Below are 8,559 nucleotides of genomic sequence, written 5' to 3' on the forward strand. Positions count from 1 at the left end.
TTTCTGGACTTTACTATGAGTTTGTGTGTTTTTCTATGATTTCAGGTATTTTCTGGCTGAAATTGAGGGACCTGAGCAAAAATCTGATTCAGAGGCTGAAAAGGACTGCAGATGCTGTTGGATTCTGACCTCCCTGCACTCGAAGTGGATTTTCTGGAGCTACAAGAGCCCAATTGGCGCGCTCTCAACGGCGTTGGAAAGTAGACATCCTGGGCTTTCCAGCAATATATGATAGTCCATACTTTGCCCAAGATTTGATGGCCCAAACCGGCATTCAAAGTCACCATCAGAATTCCCAGCGTTAAACGCCGGAACTGGCACAAGGATGGGAGTTAAACGCCCAAACTGGCATAAAAGCTGGCGTTTAACTCCAAGAAGAGTCTCTACACGAAAATGCTTCAATGCTCAGCCCAAGCACACACCAAGTGGGCCCGGAAGTGGATTTTTATGTCATTTACTCATCTCTGTAAACCCTAGGCTACTAGTTCTCTATAAGTAGGACCTTTTACTATTGTATTTTCATCTGGGTAGCTATCTTCATTCTTATGCTATCTTAGATCATTGGGAGGCTGGCCTCACGGCCATGCCTAGACCTTGTTCTTATGTATTTTCAACGGTGGAGTTTCTACACACCATAGATTAAGGTGTGGAGCTCTGCTGTACCTCGAGTATTAATGCAATTACTATTGTTCTTCTATTCAATTCAGCTTGTTCTTGTTCTAAGATATCATTTGCACCCAAGAACATGATGAATGTGATGATTATGTGACACTCATCATCATTCTCACTTATGAACGAGTGCCTGACAACCACTTTTGTTCTACAAGCAAACAAGGCTTGAATGTTTATCTCTTGGATCCCTTAATCGGAATCTTCGTGGTATAAGCTAGAACTGATGGCGGCATTCAAGAGAATCCGGAAGATCTAAACCTTGTCTGTGGTATTCTGAGTAGGATTCAATGATTGAATGACTGTGACGAGCTTCAAACTCGCGATTGTGGGGCGTTAGTGACAGACGCAAAAGAATCACTGGATTCTATTCCGACATGATTGAGAACCGACAGCTGAATAGCCGTGTCGTGACAGGGTGCGTTGAACATTTTCACTGAGAGGATGGGAGGTAGCCACTGACAATGGTGAAACCCTACATACAGCTTGCCATGGAAAGGAGTAAGAAGGATTGGATGAAGACAGTAGGAAAGCAGAGAGACGGAAGGGATCAATCATCTCTATACGCTTGTCTGAAATTCCCACCAATGAATTACATAAGTATCTCTATCTTTATCTTTATGTTTTATTCATCATTCATAACCATTTGAGTTTGCCTGACTAAGATTTACAAGGTGACCATAGCTTGCTTCATACCAACAATCTCTGTGGGATCGACCCTTACTCGCATAAGGTTTATTACTTGGACGACCCAGTACACTTGCTGGTTAGTTGTGCGAAGTTGTGTTTATGCCATGGTATTGAACACCAAGTTTTTGGATTCATCACCGGGGATTATTTGAGTTGTGAAAAGAAGAGATCACAATTTCGTGCACCAAGTTTTTGGCGCCGTTGCCAGGGATTGTTGAGTTTGGACAACTGACGGTTCATCTTGTTGCTTAGATTAGGTATTTTTCAGAATTATTAAGAATGAATTCTAGAGTTTCATAATGATCTGTTGAAGTCTGGCTGGCTGTGAAGCCATGTCTAATTTTATTGGACCGCGGTTTCAACTTATCATCACAAGAGCTTGTTGATTTCTATCAATCTTGCTGTTGGAGCAATGATCTGCTAAGGCTTGGTTGGCCATTGGCCATGTCTAGTGTTTTGGACCGGAGCTTTGTTTGAAATCTTGGCTGGCTATGAAGCCATGTCTAATTCTTGGACCGGAGTCTTAGACTAGCATTGCAATGATTCCTGGAATTCTCATTAAGAATTTTGAGTCTAGTGTTTCATTTTAAGTTTGGTGTCAATTGCATGTTTCTGTTCTTCTTGCATTCATGCATGTGTCTTCATTAATCTTCAAGTTGTTCTTGATGATTTCATTGCTCTGATTTTTAAATTCTCTTGACTTGAGTGTTTATGTGTCTCATATGCATTCTCATTTTGTTAGTGTCAGTAGTATACAAACTGCTAAGTTTGGTGTCTTGCATGCATTATTATTTGATTTTGGTTGCATTTTGATTATTCCTTATTATTAAAAATCCAAAAATATTTTTAATTTGTGTCTTTTCAAGTCAATAATACAGAGAATTGAAGATTCAGAACATACTGCAGAGGAATTACACAGAAAAAGCTGGGCATTCAAAATGCCCAGTGAGGAAGGCAAACTGGCGTTTAAACGCCAGCCAGGGTGCCTGGCTGGGCGTTTAACGCCCAAAAGGGTAGTGGTTTGGGCGTTAAACACCAGAATGTGCACCATTCTGGGCGTTTAACGCCAGGATGGCACAAGAAGGAAGATTTTGTTTTCAAATCAAATTTTTTACAGTTTTCAAAATCTTTTCAAAATCAAATCTTTTTCAAATCATATATTTTCAATCAAATCTTTTTCAAAATCAATTTCTTTCCATTTTCAAAAATACTTGCTATCAATTAATGATTTGATTCAACATTTCAAGTATGTTGCCTTTTCTGTTGAGAAAGGTTTAATGTTTGAATCATATCTTTTCTTGTTAGTCAAGTTATTAATTTTTAAAATCAAATCTTTTTAAAATGTTTTTCAAATCATATCTTCTCAATCACATTTTTTTTAAAACCAATCATATCTTCTTTACCACATCTTTTTCAAAATAGTTTTCAATCAAATATTTTTGATTTCTAATTTCAAAATCTTTTTCAAAAATCACTTTACTTCTTTCTCAATCTTGGTTTTCGAAAATCAATTAAAGTTTTTCAAAATGTTTTTAAAATCCTTTTAAAATTATTTTCGAAAATTTCTTCCCCTCTTCTCACATCCTTCTATTTATGGACTAACACTATTCCTTAATGCACAATTCGAACTCCATCTTCCTTGATAAGTTCGAATTTTCTACCTCTTCCTTCTATTTTTCGTTTCCTCTGACACCTCAAGGAATCTCTATACTGTGACATAGAGGATTCCATATTTTCTTGTTCTCTTCTCTTTCATATGAGCAGGAGCAAAGACAAAAGCATTCTTGTTGAGGCTGATCCTGAACCTGAAAGGACCTTGAAGCGAAAGCTAAGAGAAGCTAAGGCACAATTCTCTGTAGAGGACCTAACAGAAATCTTCAAAGAAGAAGAACCCATGGCAGCCAAAAACAACAACAATGCCAACAATGCAAGGAAGGTGCTGGGGGACTTTACTGCACCTACTCCCGACTTCTATGGGAGAAGCATCTCTATCCCTGCCATTGGAGCAAACAACTTTGAGCTTAAGCCTCAATTAGTTTCTCTAATGCAACAGAATTGCAAGTTCCATGGACTTCCATTGGAAGATCCCCATCAGTTTTTAGCTGAGTCCTTGCAAATCTGTGACACTATCAAGACTAATGGGGTTGACCCTGAGGTCTACAGACTTATGCTATTCCCTTTTGCTGTAAGAGACAGAGCTAGGATATGGTTGGATTCACAACCTAAAGAAAGCCTAAACTCTTGGGAAAAGCTAGTCAATGCCTTCTTGGCAAAGTTCTTTCCACCTCAAAAATTGAGTAAGCTTAGAGTGGAAGTCCAAACCTTCAGATAGAAGGAAGGAGAATCCCTCTATGAAGCTTGGGAAAGATACAAACAATTAATCAGAAAGTGTCCCTCTGATATGCTTTCTGAATGGAGCATCATAGGTATTTTCTATGATGGTCTGTCTGAACTATCCAAGATGTCTTTGGATAGCTCTGCTGGAGGATCTCTTCATCTGAAGAAGACGCCTACAGAAGCTCAAGAACTAATTGAAATGGTTGCAAATAACCAATTCATGTACACTTCTGAAAGGAATCCTGTGAACAATGGGACTAATCAGAAGAAAGGAGTTCTTGAGATTGATACTCTGAATGCCATATTGGCTCAGAATAAGATATTGACTAGCAAGTCAATTTGATTTCTCAAAGTCTGTTTGGAATGCAAAATGCACCAGACAGTACTAAGGAAGCTTCATCTAAAGAAGAAGCTTATGATCCTGAGAACCCTTCAATGGAAAAGGTGAATTACATGGGAGAACCCTATGGAAACACCTATAATCCTTCATGGAGAAATCATCCAAATCTTTCATGAAAGGATCAACAGAGACCTCAACAAGGTTTCAACAATAATAATGGTGGAAGAAACAGGTTTAGCAATGGCAAGCCTTTTCCATCATCTTCTCAGCAACAGACAGAGAATTCTAAGCAGAACCACTCTGACTTAGCAACCATGGTCTCTGATCTAATCAAAACCACTAAAAGTTTCATGACTGAAGCAAGGTCCTCCATTAGAAATTTGGAGGCACAAGTGGGTCAGCTGAGCAAGAAAATTACTGAACTCCCTCTTAGTACTCTTCCAAGCAATACAGAAGAAAATCCAAAAGGAGAGTGCAAGGCCATCAACATGGCCGAATTTGGAGAGGAGGTAGAGGCAGTGAACGCCACTGAGGAAGACCTCAATGGACGTCCACTGGCCTCCAATGAGTTCCCTAATGAGGAACCATGGGAATCTGAGGCTCCCACTGAGACCATAGAGATCCCATTGGATTTACTTCTGCCATTCATGAGCTCTGATGAGTATTCTTCCTCTGAAGAGGATGAGTATGTCACTGAAGAGCAAGTTGCTAAATACCTTGGAGCAATCATGAAGCTAAATGACAGGTTATTTGGTAATAAGACTTGGGAGGATGAATCCCCTTTGCTCACCAAAGAACTGGATGACTTGTCTAGGCAGAAATTACCTCAAAAGAGACAAGATCCTGGGAAGTTCTCAATACCTTGTGCCATAGGCACCATGACCTTCAAGAAGGCCTTGTGTGACTTAGGGTCAAGTGTAAACCTCATGCCTCTCTCTGTAATGGAGAGGCTAGGGATCTTTGAGGTGCAAGCTGCAAAAATCTCACTAGAGATGGCAGACAATTCAAGAAAACAAGCTTATGGACTTGTAGAGGATGTTCTGGTAAAAGTTGAAGACCATTACATCCCTGCTGATTTCATAGTCCTAGAGACTGGGAAGTGCATGGATGAATCCATCATCCTTGGCAGACCCTTCCTAGCCACAGCAAAGGCTGTGATTGATGTTGATAGAGGAGAATTGATCATTCAAGTGAATGAAGAATCCTTTGTGCTTAAGACTCAAGGATATCCCTTTGTCACCATGGAGAGGAAGCATGAAGAGCTTCTCTCAAAATAGAGTCAAACAGAGCCCCCACAGTCAAACTCTAAGTCTGGTGTTGGGAGGCCACAACCAAATTCTAAGTTTGGTGTTGAATCCCCACATTCAAACTCTAAGTTTGGTGTTGGGAGGTTCCAACATTGCTCTGAGCATCTCTGAGGCTCCATGAGAGCCCACTGTCAAGCTACTGACATTAAAGAAGCGCTTGTTGGGAGGCAACCCAATGTTATATTTTATTTATTTTCCTTTATTATTTTATGTTTTCTGTAGGTTGATGATCATGAGAAGTCACAAAATCAATTGAAAAAGCAAAAACAGAAAGAAAAACAGAAAGAAAAACAGCACACCCTGGAGGAAGATCATGCTGGCGTTTAAACGCCAGTAAGGCTAGCAGATGGGCATTTAACGCCCAGTCTGGCACCATTCTGGGCGTTTAACGCCAGAAAGGGGCACCAGACTAGCGTTAAACGCCAGGAAAGGGCAAGAAGTTGGCGTTAAACGCCAGGAATGGGCACCAGCCCGGCGTTTAACGCCAGAATTGGCATGAAGAGCAATTTTGCTCGCCACTTGGTGCAGGGATGACTTTTCCTTGACACCTCAGGATCTGTGGACCCCACAGGATCCCCACCTATCCCACCACTCTCTCTCTTCTTCACCCATTCACCAATCACCTCAACACCTCTTCCCCAAAAACCCTTCACCTATCAAATCCCATCTTTCTCTTCACCACTCACATCCATCCTTCATAAAACCCTCTCCCTACCCCTATATAAACCCATCTTCACTCCTTCATTTTCACATACCCTAAACACTACTTCTCCCCCTTTGGCCGAACCACAAAGCCATTTCCATCTCCTTTATTTCTTCCTCTTCTACTCTCTTCTTTCTTCTTTTGCTCGAGGACGAGCAAACCTTTTAAGTTTGGTGTGGTAAAAGCATTGCTTTTTGTTTTTCCATAACCATTTATGGCATCCAAGGCCGGAGAAACCTCTAGAAAGAGGAAAGGGAAGGCAAAAGCTTTCACCTCCGAGTCATGGGAGATGGAGAGATTCATCTCAAGGGTGCATCAAGACCACTTCTATGAAGTTGTGGCCTTGAAGAAGGTGATCCCCGAGGTCCCTTTCAAACTCAAAAAGAGTGAATATCCGGAGATCCGACATGAGATCCGAAGAAGAGGTTGGGAAGTTCTTACCAACCCCAGTCAACAAGTCGGAATCTTAATGGTTCAAGAGTTCTATGCCAATGCATGGATCACCAAGAACCATGATCAAAGTGTGAACCCGGACCCAAAGAATTGACTTACTATGGTTCGGGGGAAATACTTGGATTTTAGTCCGGAAAATGTAAGGTTGGCATTCAACTTGCCCATGATGCAAGGAGATGAACATCCTTACACTAGAAGGGTCAACTTTGATCAAAGGTTGGACCAAGTCCTCACAGTCATTTGTGAAGAGGGCGCCCAATGGAAGAGAGATTCAAGAGGGAAGCCGGTTCAACTGAGAAGGCATGACCTCAAACCCGTGGCTAGGGGATGGTTGGAGTTTATCCAACGCTCAATCATTCCCACTAGCAACCGGTCCGAAGTTACTTTAGACCGGGCTATCATGATTCATAGCATCATGATTGGAGAAGAAATAAAAGTTCATGAGGTTATATCCCAAGAACTTTATAAGGTGGCAGACAAGTCCTCTACCTTGGCAAGGTTAGCCTTTCCTCATCTCATTTGTCACCTCTGTTATTCAGTTGGAGTTGACATAGAGGGAGACATCCCCATTGATGAGGACAAACCCATCACTAAGAAGAGGATGGAGCAAACAAGAGACCCCTCTCATCATCAAGTCCCTGAGATGCCTCAAGGGATGCACTTTCCTCCACAAAACTATTGGGAGCAACTGAACACCTCCCTAGGAGAATTGAGTTCCAATATGGGACAACTAAGGGTGGAGCACCAAGAACATTCCATTCTCCTCCATGAAATTAGAGAAGATCAAAGAATCATGAGAGAGGAGCAACAAAGACAAGGAAGAGACATTGAGGAGCTCAAGCACTCCATAGGATCTTCAAGAGGAAGAACAAGCCGCCATTACTAAGGTGGACCCGTTCTTTAATTTCCTTGTTCTTTATTTTTATGTTTTTCGAAAAATTATGCTTGTGTTTAGCTATGTTTGTGTCTTGTGATCATTAGTGTCTTAGTGTCTATGCCTTAAAGTTATGAATGTCCTATGAATCCATCACCTTTCTTGAATGAAAAATGTTCTTAATTGAAAAAGAAAAGAATTGCATGAATTTTAAATTTTATAACAGATTAATTATTTTGATGTGGTGGCAATACTTTTGTTTTCTGAATGTATGCTTAAACAGTGCATATGTCTTTTGAATTTGTGGTTCATGAATGTTGGCTCTTGAAAGAATGATGAAAAAGGAGACATGTTACTGAGGATCTGAAAAATCATAAAAATGATTCTTGAAGCAAGAAAAAGCAGTGAATACAAAAAAAAAAAGAGAAGGAGAAAAACAAAAAAAAGGGGAGAAAAGAAAACGAAAAAAAAAGAGAAAGAAAGAAAGAAATAAAGTTGTGATCCAAGGCAAAAAGAGTGTGCTTAAGAACCCTGGACACCTCTAATTGGGGACTCTAGCAAAGCTGAGTCACAATCTGAAAAGGTTCACCCAATTATGTGTCTGTGGCATGTATGTATCCGGTGGTAATACTGGAGGACAGAGTGCTTTGGGCCACGGCCAAGACTCAATAAGTAGCTGTGTTCAAGAATCATCATACTTAACTAGGAGAATCAATGACACTATCTGGATTCTGAGTTCCTAAAGAAGCGAATCATTCTAAATTTCAAAGGATAGAGTGAGATGCCAAAACTGTTCAGAAGCAAAAAGCTAAAAGCCCCGCTCATCTAATTAATACTGATCTTCATAGATGTTTTTGGAATTCATTGTATATTCTCTTCTTTTTTATCTTATTTGATTTTCAGTTGCTTGAGGACAAGCAACAATTTAAGTTTGGTGTTGTGATGAGCGGATAATTTGTACGCTTTTTGGCATTGTTTTTAGTATGTTTTTAGTATGATCTAGTTAGTTTTTAGTATATTTTTATTAGTTTTTAGTTAAAATTCACTTTTCTGGACTTTACTATGAGTTTGTGTATTTTTCTGTGATTTCAGGTATTTTCTGGCTGAAATTGAGGGACCTGAGCAAAAATCTGATTCAGAGGCTGAAAAGGACTGCAGATGCTGTTGGATTCTGACCTCCCTGCAC

Source organism: Arachis hypogaea, chromosome 1 (genome assembly GCF_003086295.3).
Source record: "Arachis hypogaea cultivar Tifrunner chromosome 1, arahy.Tifrunner.gnm2.J5K5, whole genome shotgun sequence".
Lineage (NCBI taxonomy): Eukaryota > Viridiplantae > Streptophyta > Magnoliopsida > Fabales > Fabaceae > Arachis > Arachis hypogaea.